Below are 23,480 nucleotides of genomic sequence, written 5' to 3' on the forward strand. Positions count from 1 at the left end.
CACCAGTATTAAATTGACCTTTTATTGTGACTGTTGTTGCTGCTGAAAAAGCCCTTATAATGTCTACAACCAATCTGTTAAGAACAGGGTTTACACTTCTCTGGGCTAATCTACTCTGACATCTGTCTTTCACTATCCTCAATGGCTGCCACCAATTAATCATGTTCGGTGCCACAGAGACACAATTTGTTAAGGCAGTGACCTCAAAGGCTTCCAAACTCAGGTTTTTAGAAGAAAATGGGTGAAATCTGATTGTTTTGTTTTGTTTTGTTTGCGTTATGCGGGCCTCTCACTGTTGTGGCCTCTCCCATTGCGGAGCACAGGCTCCGGACGCGCAGGCTCAGCGGCCATGGCTCACGGGCCCAGCCGCTCCGCAGCATGTGGGATCTTCCTGGATCGGGGCACGAACTTGTGTCCCCTGCATCGGCAGGTGGACTCTCAACCACTGCGCCACCAGGGAAGCCCCGAGAAATCTGATTTTTAACTATCATTAAGGAGAGCCATTTTTTTCCCCTTTAAATCCTAAAGTCATGTCAACATTGCTAAAGACTATGAATATTTCTTTTTGATCAACATCACATGTTAAATGCTTTCATCTCTGGGCTTAAGATTTTTCTTTAACTCTTGAAGTTCTGATTAGATTTAAGATCCTAGAAGAAAATATTTCAGAATTCTTACCTCTTCAGTTCCCAAAGCCTGAAGCTCACTGGCAGATCTGGCTGTTGAGAAAGCAGAGTGGAGAATGTATTGGTTTTTTTTTTTTTAAAAAAAAAAGAGAAATAACATGATACACAAACGCTGAACAAGCAAATAAATGTTTCTGTAAATAGGGTTTGGTGGTGATGGCTGAATAGCTCAAGGGGCAGAGGGGCTCACAGGTCTACCTTTCTGAGCCAATAAACAAACATTTTGTTAACTCTTTTTCTTTGAAGAAACAGATTTGTGAAAATAGGAGTCCCTTTCTTTGTGAACTTCCCTAACCTGAAAGAAAACATGAAAATACCAAGTCGGCTTGGGAACCTAGGGCAAGCACAGTTCTTGGTGACAGAGGCTGTGTACCGCTGAGATGAATAAGAACAAGCTTTCCTCCTGACCTAACTTGATTAGCTCCCAGCAGGACCGAAGTCCCAGATACACTCTTTCTCCAGGTGTTAGGGACAGGGGTGGGGCTCCATTCGTGTATATCTAACCCTTTAAGAGGGTAGGTTGGACAAGTTAATGGTTAAAAAACGTCGTTAGCATCCAAAGCTGAAGGCTGTTTAGAAGTAGAAACACCTATACCCTTAGCCACTCATGATCTCTGGGATGCTGGGCAGAGTCGGCCTAATTCCGCCTTGTGTGAGTGTGGTTCCTATCTAAGAAAGTTCCTGTCTTTACTTCTGAAAAGATATCCAGCAGCCAGCTCAAAGGGAACTGCCTAAGCCTCAGGGAATGCTTTACCATTCATATTTTGCTGTGTCTCGGAACTAAGAGTTACTCAGCATCTAGAGCATTATGACTGGGAGTGTAAATCAGATTCATGTTGGGTCCTGAGACCAAATGAACAGCAGTGTCTCTAGAGGTCTCCCATTGCCTAAGACTGGCACGTGTGCTAAAATCTCAGCCCAACTGATTATATTCCCAGATGACTATACGGGACCATGTGTTTTTAAATGAGCCAACATGATTAGAAAACCATTATCTCATGATTAATGACAGCAAAGGAAACAAAAACAAGCCAAGGGCAGAAAACAACCTATTTTCAGAGAATAAACCCTAGGGATAACAATGATTAGTGGGACTTGCAAAATAAGCCTCGAAGGGAGCTCTGAGTCCAGGACTCTCATACGTTCTTGGGAGAGCATAAATCAACACAATCTCTCTGGAAAGCAGTTGGGCAATATTTATCAAGATTCCAAATATGTTCTCACCCATTGTCTTGGTGATGTCACTCCTTGACTTGATCCAAAAAATGCAAAGTATAGACAAAGAAGTATTACCAAGGTGTTAGAAATAGCCTAAATATGAATAACATAACCCATTAAGTAAAACAGAAAAATTCCACACGATGGAACTTGGAAACAATAAATACAAAAAATTTAAGTGATGAGGAAGAATACACATGGAATAAAGTTATGCGAAAAGAGAATACAACATTATATATAGAGTATGACCTCAGCTAATTTTCTAATATCTATATATTATATACATGCATTTTTGAATACATTTTCATATTTTTAATATTCTAATATATCACATACAATATTTTCTAGTAAATATTATACATATCTTTCTGATACATATTTTTCTAGAAAAAAGATTGGAAGAAGGTATGTCAAAATGTTAACAGTGTATTATCCCTTTTGTATAGAAAATGGAAGTACCAGAAATTGCTAGATATGCCCCAGTATCTGCTTTCCCCTTCTTCCATGCTTGTGATAGAACCTAAGCTAGGCACATACATGTCAAGAATAACTGCTTTTCCCAGCCTCCCTTGTTGCTAGGTGTGTGGCCATGTGACAAAGTTCAAGGGGATTGCTGCAGCAGTGATGGGTGCAACTTCTGGGTCATGCCGTCCCCTTTCCAACTTTCTCCCTTCCTACAGGCTATAGTGAGGTCCTTATGGTAGGAAGCCACTTTAGACCATAAAGCAAGGAAAATATGCTTGGAATGATGTATCCAGGAGACTGGATACCTGGATGATCTTGTGGAGGAGAGTTACCTTACCAGCCCTGGACCACACACCTCTGGATTATTATGTGAGAGAGAAATAACTTCTCACTTCTGTAAGCCACTGTGAAATCAGGTCTCTGTTCTATGTGGTTCAACCAAAAACCTAATTAATGGAAGGGGTCAGTCTTAATTTTTTTTTTTACACTTTAAGTATTTTCCAAATTTTCAATGATCACCATGAATTACTTTCACCATCAGAAAAAGTTTAAGTTAAGTATTGTTTACTAATCTTAAAAAGATTAAGACAGCATAGAATGAAGTTTGGGTAACATGTGCCTTCTTCCCACATATGAGAGGAAAAATTAAATCCACAGTTTTAAGAAATAGTTTTTACACCATATGCCAGGGCAAAATCACACACAAACTCCCTGCATTTGCATGACCCTTTAATCAAACTCCACGGCACTTTATTTCAAGCCTTTTGAAAAATAGTTTTAATAAGGAAAAGTTGTAGAAATAAAATCTGCATGAGGAATACTCTAAGAAAACCTCTAGTCAATGTATTATCCATTTAAGAGGATACCTAGGCTTCTTAAAGTAATCTTAAATCATTCTTAAAAACCAGTTTTGTAGGTGCACTAACTCATACCTTTAACTTAAGGGTGTTGGGCTTCCCTGGTGGCGCAGTGGTTGAGAGTCCGCCTGCCGATGCAGGGGACACGGGTTCGTGCCCCGGTCCGGGAAGATCCTACATGCCGCGGAGCGGCTGGGCCCGTGAGCCATGGCCGCCGAGCCTGCGCGTCCGGAGCCTGTGCTCCGCAACGGCAGGGCCCACAGTGGTGAGAGGCCCGCGTACCGCAAAAAAAAAAAAAAAAAAAACTTAAGGGTGTTGATTGTTCTCCATACAGAATCATAATGAATCACTCCTCAGTAATCCCACTTTGTTGACTGTCCATCAAAAAAGCATGTATGTTGGGATTTCCCTGGTGGTGCAGCGGTTAAGAATCTGTCTGCCAATGCAGGGGACACAGGTTTGAGCCCTGGTCCAGGAAGATCTCACATGCTATGGAGCAACTAAGCCCGTGCACCACTATGCCACTATGCCACTATGCCACAGTAGCCCGAATGCTACTGAACCTGTGCTCTAGAGCCCGCGAGCCACAACTGCTGAGCCCGTGCGCCACAACTACTGAAGCCTGCGCACCTGGAGCCCATGCTCCACCACAAGACAAGCCACTGCAATGAGAGGCCTGAGCACAGCAATGAAGAGTAGCCCCTGTTCACCACAACTAGAGAAAGCCCACGTGCAGCAACGAAGACCCAACGCAGCCAAAAAATAAATAAATAAATGGGGGGGGAAAGCATGTATGTTGATTTTACTTTCCCCTGGTGTGATGACAGATTTGGCAGAGTTCACATAACCTCCTTGGTCTCCTCTGTGATCCAGGGACCTATATTATAAGATGACTGTCTAAGATAAAGGAGTCATATCTACTCCATAAAATAGAGAAAAGAGACCTGGTCTACTTGGGGATCAGATCTGAAACAATGGCCTCACTAAAACCCGTCTCTAACTGTATTAGAATAATGCACTGAGGAGCGTTTAAATCTGTAATAATATTATGCCAGTGGCATTTTGGCACCTTTTAGAGACTCACTAAAGCCCTGTGCACCTTCACACCAGACACTTACCGGGTAGATCTGAGAGACTTATATGTAATTATATAGCAGATAAAGGACAAATTTACCCCCCTTCTTCCTGAGAGAATGCCAAATGGCCCTTTTCTCTCCTGTGAATCACAACACCCAACAGTAAAACGGCTAACTTATATTCAGTAACAAAGGGAGGATGCCAGAGTTTCTTTAATTCCCTCTCAGGACAACTGTGCCAGTACATTTTCAAGAAACCCTACACTCTCTTGTGATAGTCAAATTGAAGCTGATAGTCAACGCTCTGAATTCTCAGTTTCTCTCCGCCTCTTCCCTTTACAGGAACATAAGCAACCCAACTCCACAGGCCTAATTACCATGGTAACACCATGCACCGTGATTATGAGTGTGTTTGTTTTTTAAAATGACTCACAGATTGTTCCCCCAGAAACCCCAGACACACAGGTTTCTGGCTGGTTTATAAAATCTATCCAAAGTTTTCTTGCAAATGTCTTGCTCTTCATAGCACAACTGGTGTGACAGCAAGAGAGTAATCAAATCAATATGCCCATCTCTTTAAGGATGAAAAAACACCACTTGGTTTTTTAAACACTCCAAGATTAATCAATTTAAAACTCGGGTTAATAATGAAATTAATTTGGGTTTGTACACTGGAGAAAAGTAATCTGTTTCTAATTTAAATAATTAAGGTAGTTCATAATGTAGTTTTAGGGACCCAAATAAAATTATCAGGTGAAATAAAATCAACAGTAAAAATTATCAAATAAAATAGCCTATATCGGTGCATACATGGGCGATCATATGTAAAGTGTTTTAAAAGAATAAATGTAAGTCCTTTTTTAAAATTAAAAATGCATTTTCTTTTCCTTAACACTGTCTGATCGTAACAATATAACTTGATTCTAGGGTAAATGTAAGTCTTAATGCCGAGATGTTTTTAAACTAAGGTCTAAAATAAAGAGATTTATTTTTAAAAAGCAAACATGAAAGAGTCCAGATATTTGGAAGAACTGTGGACTACTTCCATCTATTTATCAATACATATTATTTAAGACCCTCTATGTACTAAGCACCACTGTTTATAACTGAACATTGTAATAGGACTTAGGGAAGACTATTTTCTTACTGAAGACAAAGGTCATGGGCATGGCTGAGTCCTTCATCTTCTCTCAGAAGATCCTTTGTGTCACAAGGCACCATTCTGGATGAGCTTTTAGTGAGAGGGACCATGACCCAGTGATCACATCAGGCCTAGAATTCAGAGTCCTGACGTGGGCATCATGGGTGGCTCTCTCCAAAAAAAATAGATGTTGGTAATTTTGGTATATTGATTTTCCTCTGTACGAAATGGAAATAAACCCTATTTTAAAAGAAATTTAGGCTTCCCTGGTGGTGCAGTGTTTGAGAGTCTGCCTGCCAATGCAGGGGACACGGGTTCGAGCCCTGGTCTGGGAAGATCCTGCATGCCGCGGAGCAGCTGGGCCCATGAGCCACAATTACTGAGCCTGCGCGTCTGGAGCCTGTGCTCTGCAACAAGAGAGGCCGCAATAGTGACAGGCCTGCGCACGACAATGAAGACTGGCCCCCACTTGCCACAACTAGAGAAAGCCCTCGCACAGAAACGAAGACCCAACTCAGCAAAAAAAATAAATTAATTAAAAAAAAGAAATTTAAATGAAAAATTTTATATAAATCTATATAAATTAAAATGCGAAGTACCCTGATATTTACTTATGGTACAACATATGATAAGCAGACACACACACATACACAATTCATTAAAAATGGCTATCTCCAGGACTCTGGGAGGGCTCATGACAAGGAGTACCTCCCAGAACTTCTGCTGCCAGTGTACTTGTCCTCACGGTGAGACACAGCCACACCCTGCCTCTGCAGGAGACCCTCCAACACTAGCAGGGCTGAGGGCAGACAGCAGAAGCAAGAAGAACTACAATCCTGCAGCCTGTGGAACAAAAACCACATTCACAGAAATATAGACAAGATGAAAAGGCAGAGGGCTATGTACCAGATGAAGGAACAAGACAAAACCCCAGAAAAACAACTAAATGAAGGGGAGATAGGCAACCTTCCAGAAAAAGAATTCAGAATAGTGATAGTGAAGATGACCCAGGACCTCGGAAAAAGAATGGAGGCAAAGATCAAGAAGATGCAAGAAATGTTTAACAAAGACCTAGAAGAATTAAAGAACAAACAAACAGAGATGAACAGTACAATAACTGAAATGAAAACTACACTAGCTGGAATCAATAGCAGAATTACTGAGGCAGAAGAAAGGATAAGTAACCTGGAAGACAGAATGGTAGAATTCACTGCTGCGGAACAGAACAAGAAAAAGAATGAAAAGAAATGAAGACAGCCTAAGAGACCTCTGGGACAACATTAAATGCAACAACATTCGCATTATAGGGGTCCCAGAAGGAGAAGAGAGAGAGAAAGGACCAGAGAAAATATTTGAAGACATTATAATTGAAAACTTCCCTAACATGGGAAGTAGCCACCCAAGTCCAGGAAGCGCAGTGAGTTCCATACAGGATAAACCCAAGGAGATACACGTCAAGACACATAGTAATCAAACTGGCAAAAATTAAAGACAAAGAAAAATTATTGAAAGCAGCAAGAGAAAAATGACAAATAATATACAAGGGAACTCCCATAAGGTTAACAGCTGATTTCTCAGCAGAAACTCTACAAGCCAGAAGGGAGTGGCATGATATACTTAAAGTGATGAAAGCAAAGAACGTACAACCAAGATTACTCTACCTGGCAAGGATCTCATTCAGATTCGATGGAGAAATCAAAAGCTTTACAGACAAGCAAAAGCTAAGAGAATTCAGCACCACAAAACCAGCTCTACAACAAACGCTAAAGGAACTTCGCTAAGTGGGAAACACAAGAGGAGAAAAGGACCTACAAAAACAAACCCAAAACAATTAAGAAAATGGTCATAGGAACATACATATTGATAATTGCCTTAAACGTGAATGGATTAAATGTTCCAACCAAAAGAACCAGACTTCCTGAATGGATACAAAACAAGACTCATGTATATGCTGTCTACAAGAGACCCACTTCAGACCTAGCGACACATACAGACTGAAAGTGAGGGGATGGAAAAAGATATTCCATGCAAATGGAAATCAAAAGAAAGCTGGAGTAGAAATACTCATATCAGATAAAATAGACTTTAAAATAAAGAATGTTACAAGAGACAAGGAAGGACACTACATAATGATCAAGGGATCAATCAAAGAAGAAGATATAGCAATTATAAATATATATGCACCCAACATAGGAGCACCTCAATACATAAGGCAACAGCTAAGAGCTATAAAAGAGTAAATCAACAGTAACACAGTAATAGTGGGGGACTTTAACACCTCACTTACACCAATGGACAGATCATCCAAAATGAAAATAAATAAGGAAACACAAGCTTTAAATGACATGATAGACCAGATAGATTTAATTCATATTTATAGGACATTCCATCCAAAAACAGCAGATTACACTTTCTTCTCAAGTGCGCACGGAATATTCTCCAGGATAGATCACATCTTGGGTTACAAATCAAGCCTCAGTAATATTAAGAAAATTGAAATCATATCAAGCATCTTTTCTGACCAAAAAGCTATGAGATTAGAAATCAATTACAGGCAAAAACCGTAAAAAACACAAACACATGGAGGCTAAACAATATGTTATTAAACAACCAAGAGATCACTGAAGAAATCAAAGAGGAAATCAAAAAATACTTAGAGACAAATGACAATGAAAACAGGACGATCCAAAATCTATGGGATGCAACAAAAGCAGTTCTAATAGGGAAGGTTATAGCTATACAAGCCTACCTCAAGAAACAAGAAAAATCTCAAATAAACAATCTAACCTTACACCTAAAGGAACTAGAGAAAGAAGAACAAACAAAACCCAAAGTTAGCAGAAGGAAAGAAATCGTAAAGATCAGAGAAGAAATAAATGAAATAGAAACAAAGAAAACAATAGCAAAGATCAATAAAACTAAAAGCTGGTTCTTTGAGAAGATAAACAAAATTGATAAACCATTAGCCAGACTTATCAAAAAAAAGGGAGAGGACTCAAATCAATAAAATTAGAAATGAAAAAGGAGAAGTTACAACAGACACTGCAGAAATGCAAAGCATCCTAAGAGACTACTACAAGCAACTCTATGCCAACAAAATGGACAAGCTGGAAGAAATGGACAAATTCTTAGAAAGGTATAACCTTTCAAGACTGAACCAGGAAGAAATAGAAAATATGAACAGACCGATCACAAGTAATGAAATTGAGACTGCGATTAAAAATCTTCCAACAAACAAAAGTCCAGGACCAGATGGCTTCACAGGTGAATTCTATCAAACATTTAGAAAAGAGCTAACACCCATCCTTCTCAAACGCTTCCAAAATATTGCAGATGAAGGAACACTCCCAAACTCATTCTATGAGGCCGCCATCACCCTGATAACAAAACCAAATATACTACAAGAAAAGAAAATTACAGACCAATATCACTGATGAATATAGAGGCAAAAATCCTCAACAAAATACTAGCAAACAGAATCCAAAAACACATTAAAAGGATCATACACCATGATCAAGTGGGATTTATCCCAGAGATGCAAGGATTCTTCAATATACACAAATCAATATGATACACCATATTAACAAATTGAAGAATAAAAATCATATGATCATCTCAATAGATGCAGAAAAAGCTTTTGACAAAATTCAACAACCATTTACGATAAAAACTCTCCAGAATGTGGGCATAGAGGGAACCTACCTCAACATAATAAAGGCCATATATGACAAACCCACAGCAAACATCGTCCTCAATGGTGAAAACTGAAAGCATTTCCTCTAAGATCAGGAACAAGACCAGGTTGCCCACTCTCACCACTATTATTCAACATAGTTTTGGAAGTCCTAGCACCAGCAATCAGAGAAGAAAAAGAAATAAAAGGAATACAAATTGGAAAAGAAGAAGTAAAGCTGTCACTGTTTGCAGATGACATGATACTATACATAGAGAATCCTAAAGATGTCACCAGAAAACTACTAGAGCTAATCAATGAATTTGGTAAAGTTGCAGGATACAAAATTAATGCACAGAAATCTCTTACATTCCTATACACTAATGATGAAAAATCTGAAAGAGAAATTAAGGAAACACTCCCATTTACCACTGCAACAAAAAGAACAAAACACCTAGGAATAAACCTACCTAGGGAGACAAAAGACCTGTATGCAGAAAACTTTAAGACACTGATGAAAGAAATTAAAGATGATACCAACAGATGGAGAGATATACCACATTCTTGGATTGGAAGAATCAATATTGTGAAAATGACTATACTACCCAAAGCAATCTACAGAGTCAATGCAATCACTACCAAATTACCAATGGCATTTTTTACGGAACTAGAACAAAAAACCTTAAAATTTGTATGGAGACACAAAAGACCCCGAATAGCCAAAGCGGTCTTGAGGGAAAAAAATGGAGCTGGAAGAATCAGACTCCCTGACTTCAGACTATACTACAAAGCTACAGTAATCAAGACAATATGGTACTGGCACAAAAACAGAAACACAGATCAATGGAACAAGGTAGAAAGCCCAGAGATAAACCCATGCACCTATGGTCAACTAATCTATGACAAAGGTGGCAAGGATATACAATGGAGAAAAGACAGTCTCTTCAATAAGTGGTGCTGGGAAAACTGGACAGCTACATGTAAAGGAATGAAATTAGAACACTCCCTAACACCATACACAAAAATAAACTCAAAATGGATTAGAGACCTGCTCTAGACCTCCTAGAGTAATGGAAATAAAAACAAAAATAAACAAATGGGACCTAATGAAACTTCAAAGCTTTTACACAGCAAAGGAAACCATAAACAAGATGAAAAGACAACCCTCAGAATGGGAGAAAATATTTGCCAACGAATCAATGGACAAAGGATGAATCTCCAAAATATATAAACAGCTCATGCAGCTCAACATTAAAAAAGAACAAACAACCCAATCCAAAAATGGGCAGAAGACCTAAATAGACATTTCTCCAAAGAAGACTTACAGATGGCCAAGAAGCAAATGAAAAGCTGCTCAACATCACTAGTTATTAGAGACATGCACATCAAAACTACTATGAGGTATCACCTCACACCAGTTAGAATGGGCATCATCAGAAAATCTACAAACAACAAATGCTGGAGAGGGTGTGGAGAAAAGAGAACCCTCTTGCACTGTTGGTGGGAATCTAAATTGATACAACCACTGTGGAGAACAGTATGGAGGTTCCTTAAAAAATTAAAAATAGAATTACCATATGATCCAGCAATCCCACTACTGGGCATATACCCAGAGAAAACCATAATTCAAAAAGACACATACACCCCAATGTTCATTGCAGCACTATTTACAATAGCTAGGTCATGGAAGCAACCTAAATGCCCATTGACAGACGAATGGATAAAGAAGATGTGGTACATATATACAATGGAACATTACTCAGCCATAAAAAGGAACGATATTGGGTCATTTGTTGAGACGTGGATGGATCTAGAGACTGTCATACAGAGTGAAGTTAGTCAGAAAGAGAAAAACAAATATTGTATATTAACGCATATATGTGGAACCTAGAAAAATGGTACAGATGAACCAGTTTGCAGGGCGGAAATTGAGACACAGATGTAGAGAACAAACGTATGGACACCAAGGGGGGAAAGCGGCGGGGGAGTGGGGGTGGTGGTGTGATGAATTGGGTGATTGGGACTGACATGTATACACTGATGTGTATAAAACTGATGACTAATAAGAATCTGCTGTATAAAAAAATAAATTAAATTTAAAAAATTTTTAAAAAACAACTATCTCTAAATTGCTACATATTTTATGTATTGTTACCAATAATATTTTTTTTCTCTAGAGCTTGAAGGGATAACCAGAGCCTATCAGTCAGGATAGGCTAAGGTTATACTGTGGAAACAACCCCCAAATCTTTTAAGACAGAAAAACTCATTTTTCACTCTCACTATGTGTCCATTGCAGGTCAGTGGAGAGACCATCTCTGTGTTGTCTTTATTCTAAGACCCAGGCTTAAGAGCTCAGCCACTGTCCCTGTGTTTCCACCACTGTCAATTGCCAAGGAATGTGCTCACATTCTGGTCATTATAAGCTTCCTCCTAGAGGTGAACATCACTTCTGCTTTCACTTCACTGGTCAATGCAAGACACAGGGCTACACCTAACTAAAGCAGATGGAGACCTGTAAGCCTATCATGAGTTGGGAAGGAAAACCAGAAATATTTTTGCCTAATCACATGCATTGGTGAACAAATAGTGCAAGCCTGAGACTGTCACTTAACTAAGTCACAACACTGACGTCTGACTATGCCGAGGAAGCAGGCTTCCTCAGGTGATTTCTTACTTCAAGTTCTGAGCACCTGTGGTTCATGTTGGGCCATAATCATTTCTGCTAAAACTGGCTGAGAACCCCATGGCTAGAACTGAAGATCCTCTACTCCATCTTTGTGGTAACAATAATAATTATACTAATAATAGCTACAATTCTGAATAGTTAGTTACTATATGTCAGGCACTATGACATGTAAAATAAACATTTTACATACATTATATAATTTTCCCCTATTTTGTGAAGTAGGTATTGTCATTATATCCCAATCTATAGATAAGGAAACAGAGGCACAGATAGTTTAAGCAACTTGTCCAGGACATTCTGATTCCAAACCAATGTTCTTTAACTACTATGCTCTCCTGTGTATTAAACCTTAGAATATTATTTTTGTATACTGTAGTATTTTCAGATTATTTTAAAACATAATAAAAAATCAATTTTTTTTTGCTTAGAAATTTTCATTTTTTTTAACTTAAATTTTTTATTAGTTTAATTTTAAAAAAAATGTGGGGACTGTTTGATATCAAGTTTTCTTTTCCCCCAATGGAAAAAAAATAATAAAACTGTTAGCGAAATTACTTTAATGCCTATATACAGTAATGTTCTCTAAACACAGCCATCATTCATGAAGTTTAAAAAATAATGGCAAAGGATCCATTCAATTCTCCAAAGAAAGACTAGACTAAAAGGACTGTTAATTTTTTTTTCTGTGTAAATTTTTTCACAATTTTTCTCATATGGTTCTGTGCAGATCAGATAAATACCCTTCTTAAACACAGCTCTGTTGGCAAAGCTTAGAAATGAACTTTTACTTTCCTGTTTAAAGATGCAAATATACGAGTAGGAAGCATTCGATCATTTATTACAGAGAAGGTATTCCTACCATTAACACTTAATCTGTTACGAAGAGAATGCACAGAAATACACCTAGAGGCAAGCAGTAAAAACACTGTAATGACGGCAGCTTCACTGCAATTTCCCTTTTTCACTCCTGCTGCCTCACAAACCTAGCCTCTGAAATGAAATATCAGAATGAAAAATAGGAACCATGAAGACAATGCAACAATAATAGAACTGCATGTTGCCTCTGCAGTTGGAAAGTGGAAAACTATTTTCAAAATAACTCATAATCAGAATTTTCAGAGAGCATTCTTGCTTCTCTTACATGTGCTGTAATCCACAAAATGCATACCTCTCTAGACAAAACAGTGTTTTCCTTTAAGTCTGATAGACATCATAAACAGAACCCTTGGCCTCTCTTGTTTATTTCTTGGCCCAGGGTGGATTTTATTTAGATCAAATTGATTTAAATGACGAGTCAGGAAGACTCAATTTAATTATATATATGTGTATTTTACAATGCAGAAATGCAGGGCTAGTTGTCTAAATTAAATGCCATTCTTATCACTTACTAGGACCTGATGTAATTTCTTCTGGAATCATTTGTTTAGAAGGTGATTCTTTGCTTCATCTCACAGGAGCCATTTTGTATTTTCTTCCAGGACTCTTTCTCTAGTCTACCTAGATCATCACCATCAACTAAAGCAAGCTTTTCATTTGTGTGTATTTGTGTATGTTTGTTTTTCTGAAAGGAGAATGCATGGAAACACTGTTCAACTCAAAGTTGTATGATTTTGATAAGTTTAACCTTTTGGGCCTTGATATCTTCATGTATAGGATGGAAACAATAATAGTGGCAGATTCTGTTGAACACCCGATACCCATTCACCCCTTCTTCCTTGCTAATAGAGCTAGACCTTTTTCTGGAGTCTGGTGACCAGACCAGTTTTTCAGAGAGGCGGGCCTGCGCCATGGCCTCACAGGACACTTGAACTAGCCAATCACAGCAGCTCTGTCTGCCTCACTACTAATAGGGAAGGCACATGAGTTGTGAATGTCATCTCAGAGAGGCCTTCAGGGATTACCCAACAAAGGTAAAATTCCCATGGCCACACCATCATACACACAATCTCTATCATTCAATCTCTTTCTATTTTAATCCACCTCAGCACTTATCACTACCTGATATTTTCTTGTATTGTAATTTGTTTCTGTCAATGGGGTCCGATCCTGGCTAATTCTGATCTGATTAGTCTAGGTTGAGGCTGGGTCATAGGTGTTTTTTCAAAGTACCCCTCAGTGATTTCTAATGTGCAGCTAGATCTGTAAACCATTTGTTTATGTGTTTACCAGGTCTCTCTCAATAGAAGGTAATTTCCAAGAAAACAAAGAACTGGCCTGTTTTGTTCATCCAAGTGTCCCTGGCCCCTCGAAGGACACATGGCACATTGCAGACATTCCGTTAAGACTTGTGGACAGACTGACTGTATTGTAGTTCTGTCAGTATTTGTCTGTTTTCCCAGTAGTTTATAAGCTCCTAGAATATCTAGTCCACTCTGCATAAAAAAATAAGTGACTCAAGAAAGTTCATTAAACGAATGATAAACAAACTGCATTTGTGAACCCAAATGTTCTCACCAAAAACAAACAAACAAAACAAAAACAAAAATCCCACAAATATATGTGAGGTGATGTATGTGTTAATTAACTAGATGGGAGGAATCCTTTCACAGTATATATGTATATCCAATCACCATGATGAACACTTTAAATATCTTATAATTTTATTTGCCAATTACACTTCAATAAAACTGAAATTGAAAACAAACAAAAACCCAAGCTGTATTTGTGTGCTGTAAGGAAGACAAAGATGAAACTGGGTGTGGCTGCTGTCCTCAAAGAGTTTGCAAAAGAAAAAAAAAAAAAAGCAGATTTTCATTATACACACAAGAATGCACTAATTGCTGTGATGAAAGAACAAAAGACTTCAGGGGAAGTAAAAATTGCTTTTTATTGGGAAAGGAAGAAACCAAGGAAGACTTCATGGAAGAGACAGCATTTGAACTGAGCCTCACAGGATGAATGGAATTTGGCTACGCAGAGAAGCAAGACTACAGGGGTGAAGTGTGGAAGGAGAAGCAGGAAAGTTCTTCCAGGGAGAGGGAAGAACACAAACAACAAATCAGCCCAGGTGGAGGTCAGGAGGGCTAGAACAAGACACTGGCTGTCAACATGGGAAAGATTAGATGGTGTCAAGATATGTTTCCAGTGACAATGCAAAGGTCTGAGCAACTGACTCCAACTTGGTTGTTTGGTGAGGAAAACAATGAAATTGGGTTTTCCTAATTGAGGGACTGAGAATGGGGTGTCATTAATAGTCGTGGAATCAGGTGAGGAGCTGGTTTTGAGTGGGGAAAGGCAATGGCAAGCACTGATTTGGAGTCTCAGTTTCAGTGGGTTGGATGTTCTGGCAAGTTTGCAGGGTGCTCGATGTGCACGTTTAGAGTAGGTGAGAGATCAGGATGGAGAATCAGATTTGGAACTGCCCCCCACCCTGGTGACAATGTCAGAAATCATAGAAAAGGGTTTGATAAAGGAAGAGGGAGAAATTTAGTGGCAGAAGAATCAAATCTTGAGAACACTCATATTTGGGGAGCAGAACTTGGAGTTAATGGAGATGTTGGGAGCCTTCAGAGAGGCATGAAGGGTGGCAGAATATGCCACTCCAAAATATGCCTGTTTGGCATAAGAATTATTTCAGGCAGATTATCGTGGAAACAGGAGACACTGGAGAGATTATGAAAACATACTAGAGGTTACAGTTTTGTAAGGGAAATTTACATTATAAAGGAAATCTCGTGTAAGGGTGCCTCCCTCTCTGTTCCAGGAAAAGAAGGAGTGGAACCAACTTAAATATGTATATCAAATCTTACTCTTATTTACCACACTTTTCCTGGCCGCCTCCCCATAACTGCCCTCCTCCACTCCTCCTTAATTTTGTCTTTAGCTCAAGGTGGTATTTAAGCCTGAGTTCTAAACCACTTCTGAGAGCACCTCATTTTTCCCTGGTATCTCCCATGTACACATGAGGTATACAAGTTAATAAATGTCCATTTGTTTTTCTCTTATCAATCTGTCTTTTGTTACAGGCTTCTCAGCACTGAGAAAGGTGGAGGGAAAACTATTTTTCCTTCGCTACAGGTAGGAAGAAAACAAAGTTAGTAGAGGTTACCAAAGTCAAGGGGAAGCTTTGTTGGCAACTGGTTTGTTTAAATTTATATGTGTAAACTAAGCATGTTTGCAGGCAAAGAGGCAAGGGCCAATAAAAAGAAGAAGCCAAATGTGTAAGGAGATAGAATTATTGTCAGAACATAGTCCCCTAGAAAGTAAAAGGAAAGAAGAGTCCAAGTCCAGGCTTGAAAGAAAAGCTGTGCTAATTTGACCTAGGAAGGGAGGAGAAGAAAATGAATGAAGACATGAGAAATTGTGAGGTGGTAAAGAATGAGGTTGAGGAATTCCATAATATATGCCTTCTCCAAATAACAGGAGGTGAGGTCACCTGTAATGAATAAAGGGAGTGGGGGCTTGGGTTTAATGGTTTTCATTGAAAATGCAGAGGGGATAGTAAAAAGTGAAATTAAAAAAAAAAAGGATTTCCTAAGAACAGCAATGGCCCTGCTCATGTTGCAAGGAATCTGGAGTAGAGCCCATCACTCCAGTTTCCAGACCCTCTCCTTCAGCTCTATTGCCAGATGCCTGGGGCAGAGGATAATGGGAAGGTCTGACCCTGACAACCAGACTGGCAGGGGGACAAGGGAAGGCCAAAGAAATAGGGAGGAAGGGTCAGGTGACTGGCTTTACTAAGTCTTTCCATTAAGAGCTTGACTGTATAACAAGAGATAAAAGAGCTGACCCTGTCTTATACCTTCACTTCTAAGAAACATGTTATCTCTAGAGTTTGAGAATTGAGCTCCCTCTTTTCTAATGTTTAAGGAAGTCCTCTAGAGATTCTGAACATTGTCTGAACATTGACTCCCATTAACTATAACTGATTTTCTTTAACGTAAGAGTTTTAAGGAACCACATATATCTCTAACGCTCTTACCTGAAAATCTGAATCTCAATTCCACATTGGCATCTTTACATTTGAACAAATTTGAACACAGAAACGTAGCATATTAACTTTAAACATTACCCTCTTCTTTTTAAACAAAAGAATATGGTCTTCCAAACAATTTTTAAAGTGACAAAGTATAATGACTTTCTCTATCCATTTGCCCTACTGTGGATGGAAGTAAAATGGAAATTAAATTGGGAGGTGAGGTATTAATCAACTGTGCAGCTCTAGAAAGGTAACAAATTCTGGTCCTATTTTGTGATCCGTCATGGAGGGGTTGATACAGGCTAGGTCTGTTCCCAGGTCATTTTTAGCTCTGCAATTCTATGATGTCATAGGCTGGGACAAAGTCTTAACCCAGCTCTGTTCCCCTCTCCCACCTGGGTCTAGTAAAGCCAGTCATGGGTCTTCCCAGTAACCACAGAACCAACAGATTTGCAAATTTTAAAAAGTTGGAGGTCATTATCCAACCTCCTAGTACACACACAGAGTGCATTACAAAAAATTAACATACAGTTTTTCAGGAGCTCTTCAAACCATTCAAGGTCAACATCTGCACCCACACCATAAACCTCAGGTATCACTGCTGTTCAAGAGTCTTCCCTAATCTTTCTGCCCAGATCGCCTCAGCCCCATCCATACCCTGCCTCACTGGTTTTGGAATGGAGAGTGAAATCTGTGGTGGAAAGTGAAACACAGGATTCTTATTTTCAAAAGTGAAATTTAGACTAGAATCACATTGCATTAGTAGAAACTTCTCTCAGAATCTATTGTTGTTTAACTACTATAGCCCCTTTCCAAGGTTAATCCTCTCCATTATAAAGAGTTTGAGAACAATTTAGCATGTAGTTTCTCCTCCCTTTTTCTGAACTTGCTACCTATTGGGCACTTTTTCTCCTGCAGCTAATGAGTAGAGACTAGAAAGACACTGAAGTGATGGCCCCCTCCTGGGGGGGCCTGGCCTGCACCTGACCAGCAGGATCACTGGTCTACAATTAGGGTTTGAATTTCACTATCAGGTTCTTGATATCACTAATTATCAGGATCTACGCAGATTTTCTTTCTCCTCTTGCGTTTAAAAGTTACTTTTGAGAGATGTATTTCACTTGGGCAGGGATAATACTGGTGTATGCAAGAGACTGAATACAAATATTATAATCATGATCTTTCTGACAAACTATGTTAAGAGATGCCGCCATTTCAAAACGTCTCCTCGAAAACAACCCAATTAAAAAATGGGTAAAGGACTTGAATAGACATTTCTCTAAAGGAGACATACAAATCGCCAACAGGCACGTGAAAAGATATTCAACGTCACTAATCCTCAGGGAAATGCAAATTGAAACCACAAAGAGATACCAATTCACACCCACTGGGATAGTTACTGTCAAAAACAAACAAACAAAAAACCCCAGGAAATAACAAATGTTGGTGAGGATTTGGAGAAATTGGGACCCTCGTGTACTGCTGTGGGAATAGAAAATGGTGTGTAGTGGCTATGGAAAACAGTATGGCCATTCTTCAAAAAATTAAACACAGTTACCATATAATACAGCAATTACACTTCTGGGTACCCCAAAAGAAGTGAAAGCAGGGATATTTGTACACCCATGATCTAGTCACAATAGCTAAAACATGGAAGCAACCCAAGTGTCCATCAACAGATTAATGGATAAAAAACTATAGTATATACATACAATGGAATAGTATTCAGCCTAAAAAAGGAAGGAAATTCCAACATATGCCGTAACATGGATGAACCTTGAAGACATTTTGGTAAGTGAAACAAGCCAGTCACAAAAGGACAAATACTGTATGATTCCACTCACATGAGGTACCTAGAGTCGTCATAGACAGAAGGTAGAATGGTGGTGCCAGGGGCTGGGGGGAGGAGGGAATGGGGCGTTACTGTTTAATGGGAACAGATTTTCAGTTTGAGAAGATGAAAAAGCTCTGGAGATGGATGGTAGTGACAGTTGCACAGCAGTGTCAGTATACTTAATGCCACAGAGTGGCACACTTACAAATAGTTAAAATGGGAACTTTTATGTTATATATATTTCACTACAGTTAAAAAAAAAATGTCTCCTGAATCTTTGAGATAGTGGCAAAGATCAAGAATATGCTAACTTTTCCCGACGCAGAAGAAAAAATGACATCTGAGTACCTACTAGGTACCAGGCAGGCACTCACAAATCACACGCAAAAGCAAAAACCAAATAAAACACAACAAATAAACAATAACAAAAAATACCCTGATTATGTACTATCAACCCTTTTTTACAGTGAAGAAAGCAAGGTTCATAACAACGTACCAGCTGAAGGAGTGAGAACCAGTGGTAGGATTCAAAGGCAGATCTGCCTGACTCTTGAAGCCTGCATTCTTTTCACTCCACCATGCTGTTTTCTGCTACCCACAGTTGTCTCTGAAGAGCCTTTGTGCTTTGACTATAGAGCTTTTATACTTAAAAGTTGAGCCTGCCTTCTGAAGTAGGCTAAAAAAGTCAGCCGACCAAATGCATTCACTACGAGCCCACCATGAGGCCCAGGACCAACCAGGAGTCGTGTTTCCACTCTGCCGTTGGCCATATGGCAGAAAAACACGCACACACACAATTAAAATTTCAGTGTTGGTTGACTCCCTCAAAAGCCTCCGAACACTGTGGACAAAAGTAGTATGTCTTTTAATATTCCATTTGGCCAGAAGAAGAGGAAATAGTCCCATTTTACAGGACAGGAACTTTTTCCTCTTTTTCTTAAACCTCCTGCCATCGTAGTTACGGATCTGCCGTTACTCATTCATGTTGTGCTTCAAGCTGGAATTTCATAATTAAGGGAACGTTTGGGGCTGTGCAGAAAATAGGCATCTCTTGTTTGATGTTTTCTGAAAGGGAGCAGGGGGCCTCTGGACTCCCCTGTGCCTATGAGTCAAGGTTTCATTTTCTGACTCTTTTGTGAAACACACAGTGAGGAGTAAAGCAGATTGTCTACACATCCTCACACAAAGCAGGGTGTTGGCATTATCTCGTGAATCCAGCCCGTAGCTGAGTAAGTACCAGAGCGTGAGCCCCATCCTCATTCATACAGCCCGGACTCCCAACTTTCCATTTCATTTAATGACAGGCAGCTTGATCACAGAGATCCAGTTAGGGGCATTCGGGATCCAAGATGCACCCGAGATCTCCTCTCTGGGAAGATGATCTTTACATATGGTTCCAGTTCCCGTATGTCTCCCAGACATACGGGAACTGGAACCATGGAATATGTGGCGTGACTTGTTTTGCCCACAGGTTTGATTAAATTCAATGGATTTGTCAGAGGGGCTCCATGGTTTCAATACCAGCACTATTTCGCCTCTTAGTCATCACACAGGTTTAGTTTCATAAGTAGGCTCAGAAAATTTGACTTTTTTTTCTTTAGTACCTAAAGATTCTTATCTCTGAAAATGCACTGCTACCCCACACATTTTGAGAAGACAAATCAATTTCATAAGGTGACATTAAAAAAAAAAACAAAACTAGAGCTCTTCACAATTGAGAATAATGATAAATGAGGAAGCATATACACTTTCCATGGCATATTTAGTGTTTAAAACCTACACTTTAAGAATGAGTGTCTAAATATGACCTTTTTATTATTTTTACTCCACTATAATCAGTTCTTTCTTTTGAAAATTATCTCCTTTCATTGTAAAAATGCAAGACAAAACCTTTTATCAACGATCACTTATTGCTTAAGCACATTTTCTGCTGGAGACACAGCTTAATTTTTAAATCAGGCTATACTAGGATATTAAACCCTCCTACATATCCTGCCAAAGAAATCTCACAATCTCATTTCTAATCCGTTAGACCTATTTACTGCACTTGTATGTATCATTCACAAATATGAACAAGCCATGGCCATAGACTCTAATAAGAGGGCCCATTGCTCAAGAAAATCAAAGAATAAAAATCAAGTTCTGATTTCACTATTTCGTCCATCCACAGCATAGGCAGGTAAGGAAACAACCTGGCAACACTTTTACATGTTGTCCATCACTGAGGCTAATATGCACCTTGACCTATAGATGAATAAAATCTATATAAACATAAAATCCATATATACACTGGTATCCGAGTCTAGACAAGTTAAACCCGCCACACTCTTTTGAGAAAGAATGCAACTTTAGGATAAGACCCACTGGTAAATGATAGCTGTTTCTGAGGTTATCCTGAAAGCAGCTGCACAGAGCAGAGGGAGGAAGACACCTTTTTTTTTTTAATGGTAAATACTGCCCCTCACATACGCAATTCCAGCCTTTGTTGGCAAATTCTGAGTACAAAAGGATTTAACCCCCCAAACAAACAAACAAAAAGCCAAATCACAGTCCTTATGCTGCAAGATAGAAGCTACCCCAGTGCAATGTGTAAGAAAGATAATGCAATTAACATTTTACACTCCTCAAACAAGACTGCAACGTTCAGATGATCAGCCCACAGCTTCAGAGCCCCAATTGATTTCCACTGGGCTCTGCTTTCCTTCCAAGAGAACTGCAAACAGCTTCTTAACATTTAGCGTGTTTTCCTGATGAGTCACCGAAGCTAAGCACTAATGAGGATTATTTTTTTTCAAATCAAGGTGTCACGAATTTGGTCCTTCTCAAAAATCCCTGCTAACACAACCCATCCTGACCATTTCCCCCCATCCCCGGAACAATGTGTCTTTCTTCCCCCTCGAAATCTGCCCTTACAACCGCAGGCGAGGGTCATTTTTCTCTTAGCGAGGAGCAACACGAAAAGTGTTTCCTTTACCTTGGCTCCCGAGGCTGGTCCGAGACGAGTGGCTTTCCTCCTCCCTCCGAGCCGCTGTGTGCAGGCGAGCTCCGGCGCAGCCCGCCCAGCCCAGCCCAGCCCAGCCCCGCAGTAGTAGGAGCTGCCCACGGCGCGGCAGCCGCTGTGTGTATGTGTAGCAGCGGCTCCTGCAGCCCAGGGACTAGTCCCCACCCAGCTTTGTCTTCAGTCATCGGTCTTTCTACAGGAAGCAGCGCATCTCCCACTTCCTCCTCTTGCTTGCTGTGAGCTGCTTACTTCTTTCCCTCTCCTTCCATTTCAGGGCTCACGGGAGCCCTTTCCTCTTCTCTTGGGCTACCGACACCAATGTGACTACAATCCCCTTTTCCCCTTTGTTCCAAGACCCTTTGGGGGCCGTCTGTTCCTTCCTTCCCCTTACTCCCTCATTCTCTCGGCCCCCTTCCCCACAGAGTCTGCCTTCTCAGCCTGAACTTGGTCTGCTGTTGTTTTGGGGGGTCCCCAGCCCCTGGCTAGGCTCTGCCCCTGAGGTCCAGCCCCAGCCTCCACGGCACCTCCTGATTTACCGTGGCCCCTATCAAGGCAGCGAGCTGAGAGCTTGCAGCTTCCTGCTGCAGCATTTTTCTCTGTGGCCAACATTCCCGATGCTTCATTTCTCCAAGGTTCCACTACCACTGAGATCTCGCTTAACCCACGTGCTCAGAAAAGAATGGCCCTGATAAGTATTCTTGTGGGGCATAGGAGCTAAACCAAGTCCTGCAATGCTACCCGTGGCCTAACAGTGAAGCCATATTCCCTGAAAGATTCTCAGTGGTGGGGAGTAGCAAGGTAGAGCTGAACGCTGGATCTTCTCACCCCAGAAACAGAGCCCTCTCCCCCTCCACCCCACACTCGCAGGGCTAAAAGAACCCTCGTCATCTTCTTGTCCTTTCCCTTCACTTTAGGAGGTGGTGCAGTGTTAGGAATAAGGGTAGAGACTGAAGGCCAATCTGCCCACCAGTATTTGCGTCCCAGCGGTCATTACGGATTTATGAACTTGGGCAAATTAACTTCTACATGCCTCGATTTCCTCATCTGCAAAATGGAGGCGATTATAGTCATACCCCATAGCAGAACTCTGAGGATGAAATGAAATGGCGCACAAAATGATAATAATCATTCCTGAAACACAGGATTCGTTCGATACATATTAGCTCCTATTATTTTTAGAGGACATCGACGCCCAGAGACGGTGAGTGACTCTCGCAGTCAGCAGCCAAAGCAGGACCAGTACTTGGTTTCCCGATTCCCCACAGTAGGATATTCACCACTAAACCTCAATGCTCTCGGGACTCTGAGCTTATTCAGCCTGTGAGTCATTCTTCCCCACTATGAACACAAGGTGCTTTGGGGCAGCTACAGATTAAACCCAGGCTGAGGGTGGGGCTGGGGGAATCCTTCTTGTGACCAGGCAACACCATTAAGAAACCTCTCCTCAAGAATCAGTGCCTGGAAAGCTGATCTTCCTGGGCAACAGTTAATTCCCAGCTCTATTTTTTAATCCAGGCTTGCCTTACCCCTCCAGCAAGTAAACTAACAAGAAATGTTGGAAATCTAAGGCAGATGCAGGATAACTCTATCGTCAGGGAAGTCACCAGGTGAGCCTTCCTAACCCACCTTGAGGACTACATCACATTAGCCTGGAAGGTACGGAATTTAATTTCTATGGAATGTTCTGAGACAGTCCCCAGGATACTCTTTGTTTCGACTTGATGTTCCATAAACAGAGCTTGCTTATTTCTTCCTAGAAATCTTTTATCAAAAAGGACCCTGGGGGCTTCCCTGGTGGCGCAGTGGTTAAGAATCCTCCTGCCAATGCAGGGGACACGGGTTCGAGCCCTGGCCCAGGAAGATCCCACATGCTGCGGAGTAACTAAGCCCGTGCGCCACAACTACTGAGTCTGCGCTCTAGA

General features: G+C 40.3%; 1 protein-coding gene across 2 annotated transcripts in view; it reads right to left on the reverse strand.

The window, feature by feature from the left end:
• GNG2 (G protein subunit gamma 2) overlaps positions 1 to 21,701 on the reverse strand; it is a 136,665-nt gene extending 114,964 nt beyond the window's left edge. The window contains exons 1-2 of one of the 2 annotated variants that reach the window (XM_079913653.1): positions 21,532 to 21,701; positions 679 to 719 (exon numbers count right to left, since the gene is read on the reverse strand). The gene's annotated coding sequence lies outside the window, so the exon portion shown is untranslated. The remainder of the gene's footprint in view (positions 1 to 678; positions 720 to 21,531) is intronic. The other variant, XM_079913654.1, reaches the window with a different exon arrangement.
• Between the last annotated feature and the right edge of the window lie 1,779 nt (positions 21,702 to 23,480).

Source organism: Stenella coeruleoalba (assembly GCF_951394435.1).
Source record: "Stenella coeruleoalba genome assembly, chromosome: 2".
NCBI lineage: Eukaryota > Metazoa > Chordata > Mammalia > Artiodactyla > Delphinidae > Stenella > Stenella coeruleoalba.